The sequence below is a fragment of the Gobio gobio genome (assembly GCF_949357685.1).
Source record: "Gobio gobio genome assembly, chromosome: 18".
In the NCBI taxonomy this organism is placed as follows: Eukaryota; Metazoa; Chordata; class Actinopteri; order Cypriniformes; family Gobionidae; genus Gobio; species Gobio gobio.
Genome location: NC_137111.1, coordinates 44,643,422 through 44,659,644, shown reverse-complemented (window position 1 = coordinate 44,659,644; position 16,223 = coordinate 44,643,422). Strand labels below are relative to the sequence as shown.

The following is a 16,223-nucleotide window of genomic DNA, read 5'->3' as shown; positions in this document are numbered from 1 at the left end:
ACAATATATATTGCTGTACCTTAAAATACTCAGCCCTTCATTGTCCTTTTCAGCCGGTCATTGTTTCTCTCAAAAGGCACCAGGTAAATGTGTTTCATTGATACCTGGTGCCTCTTCAAAAGACCACTTACTGTTGGTATGCTGATGGATGCCACATTGGCAAAAGTGTCATTGTTCTCCTCAATTGCATGCTTTATTTCTGACAGCCGTATATCATTCCTGGCCCTCACCATTTCCACCACTGCCCACTCTTGCTGGTTGGTCAGCACACGGCCACGGCCACCACTATGGGGTTTTCTGTCCATGCATAGAACAGAGTTTACTGTCAATAGATCATACTGTAAGAAACTGCAACAGGTCTGATGAATTTACATGCATTACAATTTACTGTAAATGTAATGGCAAAGCATAGTATATATCCTCCACACTTATGGTTTTCTTGCAGCCTCTGCCATAGTTAGGCCTCGGTTCACCACACAATCAACGATGATGGCCTAGTCTGACCTCTCTGTTGGTGCCCATGCCCACCTCTCTGACCTCTCTGACCTCTCTGTTGGTGCCCATGCCCACCTCTCTGTCACCTCTCTGTTGGTGCCCATGCTCGCCTCTCTGACCTCTCTGTTGGTGCCCATGCCCACCTCTCTGACCTCTCTGACCTCTCTGTTGGTGCCCATGCCCACCTCTCTGTCACCTCTCTGTTGGTGCCCATGCTCGCCTCTCTGACCTCTCTGTTGGTGCCCATGCTCGCCTCTCTGACCTCTCTGTTGGTGCCCATGCCCACCTCTCTGTCACCTCTCTGTTGGTGCCCATGCTCGCCTCTCTGACCTCTCTGTTGGTCCCCATGCCCACCTCTCTGACCTCTCTGCTGGTGCCGATGCCCACCTCTCTGACCTCTTTGTTGGTGCCCATGCTCACCTCTTTGACCTCTCTGTTGGTGCCCATGCTCGCCTCTCTGACCACTCTGACCTCTCTGTTGGTGCCCATGCTCGCCTCTCTGACCTCTCTGTTGGTGCCCATGCCCACCTCTCTGTCACCTCTCTGTTGGTGCCCATGCTCGCCTCTCTGACCTCTCTGTTGGTCCCCATGCCCACCTCTCTGACCTCTCTGCTGGTGCCGATGCCCACCTCTCTGTCACCTCTCTGTTGGTGCCCATGCTCGCCTCTCTGACCTCTCTGTTGGTCCCCATGCCCACCTCTCTGTCACCTCTCTGTTGGTGCCCATGCTCGCCTCTCTGACCTCTCTGTTGGTCCCCATGCCCACCTCTCTGACCTCTCTGTTGGTGCCCATGCCCACCTCTCTGTCACCTCTCTGTTGGTGCCCATGCTCGCCTCTCTGACCTCTCTGTTGGTCCCCATGCCCACCTCTCTGACCTCTCTGCTGGTGCCGATGCCCACCTCTCTGTCACCTCTCTGTTGGTGCCCATGCTCGCCTCTCTGACCTCTCTGTTGGTGCCCATGCCCACCTCTCTGTCACCTCTCTGTTGGTGCCCATGCTCGCCTCTCTGACCTCTCTGTTGGTCCCCATGCCCACCTCTCTGACCTCTCTGCTGGTGCCGATGCCCACCTCTCTGACCTCTTTGTTGGTGCCCATGCTCACCTCTTTGACCTCTCTGTTGGTGCCCATGCTCGCCTCTCTGACCACTCTGACCTCTCTGTTGGTGCCCATGCTCGCCTCTCTGACCTCTCTGTTGGTGCCCATGCTCGCCTCTCTGACCTCTCTGTTGGTGCCCATGCTCGCCTCTCTGACCTCTCTGCTGGTGCCCATGCCCACCTCTCTGACCTCTCTGTTGATGCCCATGCTTACCTCTCTGACCTCTCTGTTGGTGCCCATGCTTACCTCTCTGACCTCTCTGCTGGTGCCCATGCCCACCTCTCTGACCTCTCTGTTGATGCCCATGCTTACCTCTCTGACCTCTCTGTTGGTGCCCATGCTTACCTCTCTGACCTCTCTGTTGGTGCCCATGCCCACCTCCCTGACCTCTCTGTTGATGCCCATGCTTACCTCTCTGACCTCTCTGTTGGTGCCCATGCTTACCTCTCTGACCTCTCTGTTGGTCCCCATGCCCACCTCTCTGACCTCTCTGCTGGTGCCGATGCCCACCTCTCTGTCACCTGTCTGTTGGTGCCCATGCTCGCCTCTCTGACCTCTCTGTTGGTCCCCATGCCCACCTCTCTGTCACCTCTCTGTTGGTGCCCATGCTCGCCTCTCTGACCTCTCTGTTGGTCCCCATGCCCACCTCTCTGACCTCTCTGTTGGTGCCCATGCCCACCTCTCTGTCACCTCTCTGTTGGTGCCCATGCTCGCCTCTCTGACCTCTCTGTTGGTCCCCATGCCCACCTCTCTGACCTCTCTGCTGGTGCCGATGCCCACCTCTCTGTCACCTCTCTGTTGGTGCCCATGCTCGCCTCTCTGACCTCTCTGTTGGTGCCCATGCCCACCTCTCTGTCACCTCTCTGTTGGTGCCCATGCTCGCCTCTCTGACCTCTCTGTTGGTCCCCATGCCCACCTCTCTGACCTCTCTGCTGGTGCCGATGCCCACCTCTCTGACCTCTTTGTTGGTGCCCATGCTCACCTCTTTGACCTCTCTGTTGGTGCCCATGCTCGCCTCTCTGACCACTCTGACCTCTCTGTTGGTGCCCATGCTCGCCTCTCTGACCTCTCTGTTGGTGCCCATGCTCGCCTCTCTGACCTCTCTGTTGGTGCCCATGCTCGCCTCTCTGACCTCTCTGCTGGTGCCCATGCCCACCTCTCTGACCTCTCTGTTGATGCCCATGCTTACCTCTCTGACCTCTCTGTTGGTGCCCATGCTTACCTCTCTGACCTCTCTGCTGGTGCCCATGCCCACCTCTCTGACCTCTCTGTTGATGCCCATGCTTACCTCTCTGACCTCTCTGTTGGTGCCCATGCTTACCTCTCTGACCTCTCTGTTGGTGCCCATGCCCACCTCCCTGACCTCTCTGTTGATGCCCATGCTTACCTCTCTGACCTCTCTGTTGGTGCCCATGCTTACCTCTCTGACCTCTCTGCTGGTGCCCATGCTTGCCTCTCTGACCTCTCTGTTGGTGCCCATGCTTGCCTCTCTGACCTCTCTGCTGGTGCCCATGCCCACCTCTCTGACCTCTCTGTTGATGCCCATGCTTACCTCTCTGTTGGTGCCCATGCTTACCTCTGTTGGTGCCCATGCCCACCTCTCTGACCTCTCTGTTGATGCCCATGCTTACCTCTCTGACCTCTCTGTTGGTGCCCATGCCCACCTCTCTGACCTCTCTGTTGATGCCCATGCTTACCTCTCTGACCTCTCTGCTGGTGCCCATGCTTACCTCTCTGTTGGTGCCCATGCCCACCTCTCTGACCTCTCTGCTGGTGCCCATGCTTACCTCTCTGACCTCTCTGCTGGTGCCCATGCTTGCCTCTCTGACCTCTCTGTTGATGCCCATGCCCACCTCTCTGACGGATCCCTTGTCCACGAGATCTTCCTATTCCTTGCTGTCTCCAAGTTGAAAGAAATCGCCAGTTTACACTCCCTCTTGTATATATGTATATATATAGTAACGAATTGACCTATCAGTAAGCCCCGCCCCCCTTAGTTACTGTTGCTAACTCGGACAAACAAACGGAGTTGCTATATCTTACAATGTACAGCTGTCAGTGTGAAAACCTTATCCCAAGATGTTTTTGGACACAGAATGTAACGTATACCCCGTCCGAATGATGGCCAAACTTTACTGATGGTTTATGAAGTTTATTACATCGTTTTTCACTCAAAAAATCATCGTAAGAGCTGAACAAACAAAGCATAAGTGCGCCTTAACATCTCATTCATCTCCGTGGCATTACCATTAACATACACAGCAAATTACATAAAAACACTCACAGTAAACAGACATATACTTTTATACTTTTCGGGGGTGCAGTTAATAACTGGTGAACTTTGTATCTGCAAAACAACTCCGATAAACTGCGTGCAAGCTCTCCCTGTCACTACCCGTCCCGTAGACTATAATACCCGTCAAAATAGGAGTCCTCCTTATAAGACAGATAATGCAGACCTTTAAACATATCTAAACTCACAGAAATAAAATAAATATGGTGAGAGATTAATTTGGAAGCGATGGTTTACAGATCTCAATGCAAACGGGAGAAGCCTCTTGTTACGATCGCAGATGATAACATCCAGGATCAACACTGTTCGTGTACCGCAGGGTAAGATTACATAAATTCACATTTAATCAGCTGTTTAATATGGAGAAATGCACTGAAATGTAGACCTTCGTGTTTCTGACCTACACCGTTGCATGAGAACAGTTAGTTAACTTAGTCGGTTTGTACGTTAGCAGGGAATTACTAACTTTAATAATAACTTAATGAGAGTATGACAAACAGAAAATCCTCTCAGGACACCTGTAATCAGTGTTGCAGTACCTCAGGCACGACGTTTAGCATTTTTGTAGCATAAACACCATCAAACCGATGACAGCTTCGGATTTTCCAATGTTTCTCTATGGCGCTGACACCTAAAGATGTCCGAGTTCCGGTCCCAGTGCAACTGATACTCAACTGCCATTGGCCTACCACTGTGTGAAATCTATTAGCAATAACGAGTATTCATCATGTGTGGTTACATGTAATTTAGATGTTCATACAAACCCACATTTTATATGTGTAGTTCTCGAAATCCATATACTGTATATGGCTGACAAACCAATTTAAAATCTATAGGTTTACCAAACGGTTCAGTGATGAACTAGGATCAGTTGGATTAAGTGTTGGTCAAATGTATTTACGCAAATCAGAAGAGAAGCATATACAAAAGTATTGTGAGCATTGCATTGTGAAAGACAATTCCTTCATATGAAAGGTATTTCTTTGATGACACACTGATTAGGTGTGGTGAAAAAGTTAATGTGTAATGTTGTGCGTTGTACTTAGTCAATTGAACATGTTTGAAAAAAACGAGTTTTTGATGATCTGCTTTGAGTTTTGTACTATCAGCTGTGAGGTTTTACCACATACTTGCGATAATAGTACCAAAGCGAATTAAAAAAAAACTGTAATAGGCTATTTAATTCATAAAATTAAATTAATTAATCACACTCAACAGTGCTGGTTTTCATCCACATTTGGCACTTAATGTGTTAATATTAGACCCTGAGGATGGGTAAAAGTCAAAGCCCATGAAGTGATTAGACCGTGATTAGACTCCCCCTGCAACTGCCTCATCGACACGGCATCTCAATAAACCCGTCTCCGGCGTGTTGACTCAGATTGTTCGAATATTACAATTAAATAATACTTAAATCGATATGTCATCCTCAATAAACCCGTCTCCAGCGTGTTGCCTCCGATCATTCGAATATTGCACTTTAATAATTATTTAATCAACATCATCCTCAATAAACCCGTCTCCAGCATGTTGCCCCCGGTCCCTCGAATATTCTGATCTATTATGACCTCTGAGCTGTAAAGCTGCCAGAATAATAATAATAATAATAATAATAATAATAATAATAATAATAATAATAATAATAATAATAATAATAATAATACGCTGTTTGTTAATTGGCCAGAGGAGAACTGGCACCCCGACTGAGCCTGGTTTCTCCCAAGGTTTATTTTTCTCCATTAGGTCACCTAATGGGGTTTTGGTTTCCTTGCCACTGTTGCCTCTGGCTTGGCGTGCTCAGTTGGGGACACTACATTTTTCAACTAAACATCGAAATAAATCTAATTAATAAACTAAATTAACCATTTAAACTAAATTACTGATCGAATTATTGATCTAAAGCCCACACTGTCACTGTATGATAATTGAAATTAACTGATGACATCAGTGTTTTTTCCAGAATGGCTATACAGCTGAATAAAATTATGCTGTATTATGTTCCTGTTTAACACTGTAAAGCTGCTTTGAAACAATCTACATTGTTAAAAGCGCTATATAAATAAAGTTGACTTGACTTGAAGTGCATTTATGTAGAAGGCTGACAAATACATTTCCTGCACAAGATAAAAATGGCCTTTTGGATTCCGCAGTAGGCGGAATTTTGAACATCCGTGTTTACAGAAACCCCTCACACATGCTCTGTACCTACTGTTTGATTTCCATCGCTCGCTGGGACATACGCTGGGGGTCATGAAAACATTACGTGACAGTGAAAACTACAGAGCAAATTCCACAAGTGGGCCCTTATGAAAACATCTGAAATGTCCACCAGTTAAATAAACAAAACATTTTAGTTCACTTTAAACATATGGAAGTGAAAACATCAGAAGAATCAGACAACAAAGCAACACAGTTTATGCGTGTGTGAGAAAGTATGAGCTGCGCCAGGAGAGCCTCCTGAAGAAACTCATGTACCTGTGTCTATAGAGTCACTTGATTTAACAAATATATAGATTTTAAAGAACAGATGCATTGTGAAAACAGTAAAAGAGGCCCTTTATGTGAAACTCATGATGTTGAGTCTCATGATGTAGAGCAGTGATGCGTTTAACCTTTGAGTAAGGGTTGACACAAATATCTTATTAGCCAATCAAATTTAGGCAACTCAATGCCAACTCAAGAGGCTTCTCCCGCTTGCATTGGGATCTGTAAACCCTCGCTTCCAAATTAATCTAGTTATACCCACCATATTAAGTTTAAAATCTTTTATATATCCCTCCAAGGCATATTTAAGACTCACTTGAATGCTCCTCGACGAGATGTTGTCCTTCTGTGTCTTCACTCTAGCTATGTTTCCATCCACTTATTTTTAAGCGCATTTTGGGATATCGCATCAAAAAATGCTGAATGGAAACGCCAAGATGCTCATAAATTCTAAAAATGCATATAAAAAACTTGTGTGCTCGTTTGAGTCGGATAAATTTACGATTAGTAGTAAAAAAACTACGATGGAAATGCATTATCGAATAAATTCCTTGATGCGCATAAAAAAATCATGTGACTTTCGCGATGTAACAGCATAACTGTACTAACCAACAGAAAAATCTTGTTCGCAAAGCATCCGAAATGCTGAAATGCTCCTGTGTTTTTTACTTATTTTTTAGCGGTAGTTTATCAGGAAGTGACGATTATGTTCTCTTCGACTCACTGGATGGAAACGGTGCTTTATTCGCAAATGTTTTATGCAATATTGCATTTTTGCGCATAAATTACATTTGTAACTTTGGATGGAAACATAGCTACTGACAGCTGTCATTGTAAGACAGTTAGCAACAGTAACTAAGGGGGGGGGGGGGGGGGGGGGCTTACCGATAGGTAAATTGAGCCTCGTTTAAACACCACAGTCTGAGTATTGTTCCTGACCATGTCCATCCCTTAATAACCACATTGTTCTCATCTTCTGATGGATACTTTCTGCAGGATAACACACCATGTCACAAAGCTCAAATCATCTCAAACTGGTTTCTTGAACATGAGAGTGAGTTCACTAAACTCAAACGGCCTCCAAAGTCACCAGATCTCAATAGAGCAGTTTGGGGATTTGCTGGAATGGGAGATTCACAATCATAGATGTGCAGCCGACAAATCTGCAGCGACTGCGTGATGCTATCATGTCAATGGACCAAAATCTCTGAGGAATGTTTCCAGCACTTTGTTGAATCAATGCCATGAAGAATTAAGGCAGATCTGAAGCCAAAAGGTACTAGCAAAGGCTTTTCTGATTAAGGCTGATTTTTAGCTTCATTGGTCCCTAATGGTTGTGATTTTCTTGAGGAATTTCAATGGGGCTCAAATTTGACCCTAGGTTAAAGTGGGGGCTTTTTCTAGGTCAGTAATTCCATCCCACAACTGATTAAATCGTGTCCAGATGCTCCTGAGTGAATTTCTGCAAGATTTTCCAAAGTGTCGTTTCTAATGATTTTAAGAACAGCTGACACACTGTGTCCACTGTCCAGTCATGGGGTAAAAAGCACACGTCTGAATAAAAGTCTGTAAAACTTTCCAAAGTTTGTGTAGGCCTTGTTCCTCAGGTCGTCTGGAGTGCCAACAGTGCGAACAGGGCAGAGTCAGGAGGAATATAAACAGCTTAAAGATGACGAGACTAATTATTTTCATGCCAGTCACACACATTTTGCCTCAAATTCTCATTAGTGTACAAACATTGATGTTTAATGGCTTTGGTAAGCAAACTGCACTACAAAAACAGCTTTCCATTTTAAACACGCTGAGGTTTTATTTCAATGCGTGTTTTCAATCACCTTTCAAACTCCTTTTGGCTGTTTCAATAGGCTCTGACTCCAGACTCCGGCTCATATTATTGGCCAGAGCTGGCAGATGTGCAGCATAACCTCCATCTGCAGTGGATGCTTCACTATGTCAATACGGATGAAATGAGAGCCACAACACTACGATACTAGTGGCAGCTCTCGCATACACACAAGTTCAGGTAAGAAACATGACGTGCTGCTCATTGGACTTGTTCTAACATTACTGTGTCTATATGCTTACTTGGAATTGTGCTTTAGTTGATTATATGTAAGTTTCCGTGTATTTTGCACTGTTTTAATGTTGCGTGAAGAATGTTTACTCATTTCTGATATGTCGAGGTCTGGTGGGTTTAAATGGAAGGTCATAAGACTAACCTTATAAGAGTCAGGCTATTGTGTTTCTCTGGAGAATTGGCCTAGAGGGCAAAAGTCATGTGATGTATTGACTTTAGACTTAAAGTCATTGATGTTGTTATTCTAGCTGTGTTTATCATGACTAATTTGCCTTTCTAATATCAACACTAATTAAGGAACAGAGGTTATAGAAATATGCTGCAAAAAATATTTTGTTTTGATGACAAAAACTTTTAAAAGTTACATTTTTGATCTAACAGTGCTCGTTGATGTCAAAATGATCAGGATAGCCAATCAAATCATGTGCAAAGACAAATGCAATGCTTCATTTTTAATGTTGAAAGAGTGCAAGGTAAGATGTAAGTAACTTATATAATATTTGCCAGCTGTTTTGTGATTGAAATGTTAAATGACCCGCAGTAATATCCAGTGATGAAACTACTGAACTTTATCAAATTTTGCCATTTTGAAAATAAGGTATCATATACATGCATGATTCATGTAATGCATAACTGAATGTGACGAGACCAGAAAAGTTTTGTTTTTGACATATTAGCAAGCGGCAGCCTCCCGCAGTTTCTCTTGAAGCCAATACGGAAGTGACTTAAACTGCAATAAATCAACTGGCCACTAGGGACAGGCTCCAGAAGGGAACAGAATCTCATTGAGCCCCATGTTAAAGGGTTAGTTCACCCAAAAATGAAAATTCTGTCATTTATTACTTACCCTCATGTCGTTCGACACCCGTAAGACCTCCGTTCATATTCGGAACACAAATGAAGATATTTTTGTTGAAAGCTGATGGCTGAGAAAGGCTTCAGATAGGCCTCCATTGGCATTCAGTACATTTACACTCCCAAGACCCATAAAAGGCACTTAAAACGTCGTTACAAAGTCCATCTCACCACAGTGGCTCTACAATAATTTTACGATGCGACGACAATAGTTTTTGTGCGCAAAAAAAAATCAAAATAACACCTTTATCCAACTTGTTCTTGTCTTCCGTGTGTGCCTCCACAACGCATGCGCGAGAATGCACTCTAAAAGCACTAAAAGCACCGCTACACTCTAAAAAAAAGGCTCGTTATCATAGGGGAACCTTTTTTAATGCTATATAGGACCAATTTTGGTGCTTCAGTGGTTCTTCAGCGGTTCTTCAGAGGTGCTATATAGCACCTTAGTCAAAGAACCGGTGAAGAACCTCTGAAGAACCACTGAAGAACCACTGAAGCACCAAAATTGGTGCTATATAGCACTAAAAAAGGTTCCCCTATGATTACGAGCCAAGAACCATTTTTGGTGGCAGATAGAACCTTTTTTTTTTTAGAGTGTACCATATACAGAACATGTTAAGATATGGTGCTATATAGCACCAAAAGAGGTTCCTCTATGATTATGACGAAGAACCATTTTTGGTGCCATATAGAACCATTTTTTTTTTTTTGAGTGTACCATATACAGGACATGTTAAGATATGGTGCTATATAGCACCAAAAGAGGTTCCTCTATGATTACGACGAAGAACCATTTTTGGTGCCATATAGAACCTTTTTTTTTTTTAGAGTGTACTGAGGAATAAAATCATTTTTTTGCAGGGATAATTGGATGTGTTTTGGACAGGAGTTTGTGCATTTGTGTTTTTGATGACGTCATGGTGCGAAAGAGGTTTGCTGATTCTTTCCTAAATGATTAGATGTCTGATCTTTTTATTTGATCAGATGGTCCATTAGGTTCTTTGAGCCTGGATGGTATGTTGTCCGCTGGTTCATCAGGACCATTCCACAGTAATACCAAACAAATTCACATGTAGCATGGGTCAATGGGTCGGTTGAACCAAGTTTCCTCTTGTTGTCTTTTCCTGCTGTGCCTCAGGTGATAGTGAGATGAGGACAATGAAGCATGGTGTGTTTTGAGTGGATGTCAGGATACTCCTCCCTCAGAAGGTTCAGCAGAAGACCCTTTTCATGCCTGTAGATAACAATCAGAGATGTAGGAATGGTCCACTCCATGCTTGCGTGCTTTCTCCTAATACGAGTTCTGTGAACTCTGCCATCTTTTTAAAGTAATCACATCTCTATCTGACAATGCTTTGATTCTTTTGTAATATCATCCTGGATTTAATTTTATAAACAGCTGTCCAGAACTATTAATCAAGTCACATTTCAATGCAATTCAATTCAAAATGATGCAAATTTAATGCAAAAAAAATGAATAATTACACCACAAAATCTATCTCTGATCATTTAGAATTATTTTAATGATTTCATGCTACAACATAACTCTGGGGTAAAACAGCATAATACAACCAAAAGAAAAAAAAATCACACATTTGAGCTTATAAATCTAGGAAAACATGTTTGATGAAGGTCTTAAGACAGAAACATATAATAAGACTTATAAGCAGTGTGTGCAGGATTCATCTAGTTTTGTTAGATTATTTGTTTCTATTTATTACTACACACCTGCTGGATTTATGAGGAGTTGCGATGACATTTCATTTATATTTTAACTACAAGGGCCTTATTTGAATGATCAAAGCACATGGTCTGAAGCACATGGCCAGTCTAAAAGGGTTGTATCAGTCTCTTAATGAGTCATGAGTCTCAACTCCCATTCCCTTTAAAGAGCACCTATCATGGAATTTTGAAATTTACCTTTCACGTAGTGTGTAACATAGATCTAAGTGAACAAAAACATCCTGTGATAGCTTGAAATATGACAGTGCACCGTATATATAGTTATTTTCTTTCAAAAGTAAGAGTCGACTCGGAGTCATTTTTAAGAATCGTTAGAAGACCGAAGCTTTTTCTCTGACTAGATGACGTCAACTTGTCAAGTTATTTGAATACGATACGCCCACTTATTGCGCTCCAAGACGCCAGTGAAAACTAGAAAACATCATGGCGACGAGACGCTGTGTTCTGAAGTGCCACTCAAAAGCAAACTTCTTTCATCTGCCCAAGGATGAGCATTTGAAGACTAAGTGGCTTGAAGACAAACCATACATCGTCGGTTCATATTACAATCAAACAGTACCGACGCGGTTTTCATATTCATAACTCCTGACACATATTAACAAATTACTGTCACTATAAGACTTTGATGGGCGTTCCGTTTCCGAAAATATCTGCACAGACTAAACCAATCACAACTGACTGGGTCATCGGACCAATCACCGCAGATTAGCGTCACGTAAAGGCGGGGTTTTGAAAAGTGAATCACTAAAGGAATCATTTGGGAATCGCTGTCAAAACAGGTAAAAATAAATGCATATTATAAGAAAACTAAAGTCTTTTTTGTCATTGCATGCATGCAAAACTGTTGTTGGGGACTTCTAAAACAATATTTGGAACATTTTAAATGCCATGATAGGTGCTCTTTAAAAGCCAGTTTCGTTTGCACCATGACGGGTTCGCTATTTACATGGCGATATAAATAATTAAATAAATAATTTTATTTTTAATATTTAAAAATGTGTGTGTTGTGCACTGGCCTATAGGCGCATATTACTAACACACTCTTTAAATAACACAAAAAATACTGCGCTATTGACTTTAGTCCAGGTTTTTGTTGGTCAATGGCGCAGTCGTTTTCAGTTGCTCAAAATATCAACACACACACCTGGTTTTCAGACCAGCACACCCATGGGTGAACAGATGGGCATGAGTGCATTTGCTATTTAGACAATGTGATGCTGGACGTGAAAATGAATGAACACACCACATAAACCTGTTTCACACACCTTTATATTCCTAGCAAGTAAACAGCTCAAACGCTTTCTTATATGAGCCCATCCGCAAAGAATGCTGGGTAAACAGCAGTGCCACAGTATGAATAGTTTTGGTTACACTTTATTTTAAGGTGTCATTATGTCATTAAGGTGTGTTCTTGGTGTATCAATGATCTTTTTTTAGAGTTGCTAAGGCAGTTTTAATGCATTATCATGATTGTCATTCAGGCGTAGGGTAGGGTGTTCTGGTTTTAAGTAGACACAGGCGTTTAGCTCAAGGGTGACCGAGCGGCTCTGGTTTCATTTCACATGGCACAGTTTGCTGCACTGCCATGTGCTCAGCTCCTGCCAGGTACGTCACGTACTGCACGCAGATTTAATGTGCCTTTGGGCACGTAAGAGCTCCACATCCAAAACTGATGTTTTAGATATTCATTTACGATTCACAAACAAAGCTCCAAGCATGCCACAGATATTCAAAAGATTTTTTTATGCTAAAAATTCAATTTCTGGTATTATTATTTTTTTGACGTGACAAAAAAAAAAGAAAGAAGATAAATCTATTTTCAAGAAGCATCCTATTTTGAGCCATTTATGGAAATTCCACATGTACAGTTTTTTCCTGTATTTTTGATCAAATTAATGAAGGCTTGATGAGCATAAGAGGCTTCTTCCAAAAACATTTAAAATAGTAATGTTTACAAACTTTTAACTGGTACTACACACACACACACACACTTGATTAAATACATTTTGTGTGTGTATAATATATAACAATAAATTAATGGTAAACTATAAGTATAATGTTATGTTCACTTAGACAAAACTTACAAGTACTTGCAGTTTAAACTACCAAACTAGTAGTTTTCTGAGAATACACTTCAAAGTGTACTTTTATAAACAAAAAAATGTACTACTTGTATTAAAATAGTAAACTACTAGTATACTTCTGTAATATAGTTCGTTGTTATGGGAAAAAGTAGGCGAAAGTTTAACAGACTTTAATAAATAATAAACTAAATGAAAGTAAAAGCGGCAGCCCCTCACGGACGACTGCCGCGCACACACATAACAAAATGTAAACAAAACAACGTAAAGTCCAGGCCTGGTCCTCTCTCGTCCTTCACTGGTGTCGCTCATCCTTATATGCCTCCGGGCTCCCTCATGAGAGGACTCGAGACAGGTATGCCTCGCAGGTGACGCTCATTCTCAATCACGCACTGGTCTCGCTCGCTCCTCCCACGTCTCTCGCTCGCCAACCTCGCCACAACTTATAAGTTCACTTGTAGGATAGATGCAGTACAAATGAGAAACCTAGTTGTGCACTTAAAGTGTAACTACTGTTACACTTATACTTAAACGTATACTTTTATATACTAAAAGTGGGCCAATTTAGTCCCAAGCAGTATTGACATAGTACACTCACAAGTTTAATACTAGTACACATTGATATGTGTACACTTACTACATAAAGTATACTTAAAAATATACTTGAACATTACTTAAGTGTACTTCATAAAATAAACTTGAAGTATACTTCTTTTTTTCGTAACAGAGGCGGTGTATATGGGCGAGGCCTCCTCGAATCTAAAAATGTATTGCACTCGTTTTAAAGCCGATGGTATCAAACAGTTGTCCTTCTGAGTTATATTACCCAAGACGTGTTTTCCCCTCTCACTTTCTCTGGATGTTTACTTGTTAAACCTCATGGAGGGACTGTCTCACTCAAACCACGGCTGGTTTTAGACTAGACAGGGTGTAGGTGGAAGCGGTCGGACTGTAAGTGCAAACAGAGTCTAACTACATGATTATATTCAGGCGGCAGCCCAAAAGAATACAACGTGGTTGCCAGTTCTTTTTTAAACATACAAATTCATCTGACACAGAACCCAACCTACAGACGTAAACAAGTCTGAATGTGTTAGAAGTGCTTTGAAAATGAACATCATCTTGTTCATAATTCTGAGTTCAGTTTATTCTGAGTTCAGCATTCTGAGTTCAGTTTAGTGAACTTCAAACTTCTTCAGCACATGACAGTGGGAGAAAACTGCAGAAAACACAAACTGTAGCATATTGTAGACGTAATATGTCCTTGATAAGTGGACATTGTAAGCTCCTTCAGGAAAGTGCAGCTGCGTTCTCATGGGAGTTGTGGGATCTCACAGGGAATGGTGTGTATCCCCACACAACAAAACAGCAGATGTCTGTCATTGTCAACAGGCAAGGCAAAATACAGAGTTTGTTGTCTCATGCTTTAGGAGGCAGGTGTTAAATTTGGCTGATTGTTGCACCTCATTCATGACAGACAGAGACACACACGCGCACACACACACACACACACACACACACACACACACACACACACACACACACACACACACACACACACACACACACACACACACACACACACACACACACACACACACACACACACACACACACACACACACACACACACACACACACACACACACACACACACACACACACACACATAGGTTTGTTTTGCTATCTAAGTGAGGACATTCCATACACATAATGGGCAAGTGAAATGTCCTCATATTTCATGTTTACGTCATAAATACCAGTGTAATACCTGTGTCATTATACAAATTTGTGTCCTCATAAATCACAAAAACAAACACACACACACACACACACGCACACAAGCACACACACACAAGCACACACTATAAATATCTGCTCTAGTTTCATGGCCATGGCCATGCACCTTCATGACAGACAGAGACACACACACAAACACACACACACACACACACACACACACACACACACACACACACACACACACACACACACACACACACACACACACACACACACACACACACACACACACACACACACACACACACACACATGTAGTGTTTTCATCTTTTATGGGGACTTTCCATAGGCGTAATGGTTTTTATACCATACATACCGTATATTCTATCCCCCTACACTGCCCCTGCCCCTAAACCTAACCCTCACAGGAGACATTCTGCAATTTTACATTTTCAAAAAACATCACTTAGTCTGATTTATAAGATGTTTTCCTCATGGGGACCTAAAAATGTCCCCACAAGGATGAGGATTTCGGATATTGCTATCTTTGTGGGGACATTTTGTCCCCATAACGTGATGATTACCAGTCCACACACACACACACACTGTTCTATATTCACTGTAAACATTACAAATTATTTGGCATTACATTGCTTTACATTTTTAAGTACATTCAACTTGGATGTTTAAGTCATTTCAACTTACATTACATTAAACTGACTTTAAAAAATGTGTTGAATATTTCATAAACTGTAACTTAAATGTATAAAACTTATTGATTTTGATGAGTTCAAGCAACGTAAAAAACATATGTTGTCATAATTTATTGACCATATAATTTATATTGGATTATCATAACTAATTATTTTTAATTAATGTGCCTTGTAATCTTGAATCAAAATAACTTCCCCTCCCCTCACAACAAAATCTCTACTCTTCTCTGATGATGCGTTCACTTGCGGGAGGGCGGGGCAAGCTGTCACTCACATGAGATCCACCAATAGCAAACCACGACCATCCAATCAACTCCCCATGGACAAAATCAAGCCCCGTTCTACTAGTTTTCTTCTTGTCTGAGAAGCCGTTTCAAACCGACTATAACTTACACACTATCAGTCTAAACTAAGGTTGGACACATGTAATCATGACTACTATTTTCCACATTGTAGAAATAATAAAGTCATTAATCATTAAAGAAAAAACTCAAATGTAAGAGAGTTTTGCATTCGTGTAGATTTCAGGACATTCTTTGGATTCATGGGATGCTTTATAATCAATCAGTTATGTATTCTGGACAAGTGTGCTGGATTTCAGTTTCTATCTTCGCTATCCTTTCCAATAATATGTAGTATGAAGA

At 42.1% G+C, this 16,223-nt stretch overlaps 1 protein-coding gene across 1 annotated transcript in view; it reads left to right on the top strand.

The window, feature by feature from the left end:
* slc29a1a (solute carrier family 29 member 1a) overlaps positions 1 to 16,223 on the top strand; it is a 66,752-nt gene that overhangs the window by 8,448 nt on the left and 42,081 nt on the right. The window contains exon 2 of the mRNA XM_079843339.1: positions 8,233 to 8,390. The gene's annotated coding sequence lies outside the window, so the exon portion shown is untranslated. The remainder of the gene's footprint in view (positions 1 to 8,232; positions 8,391 to 16,223) is intronic.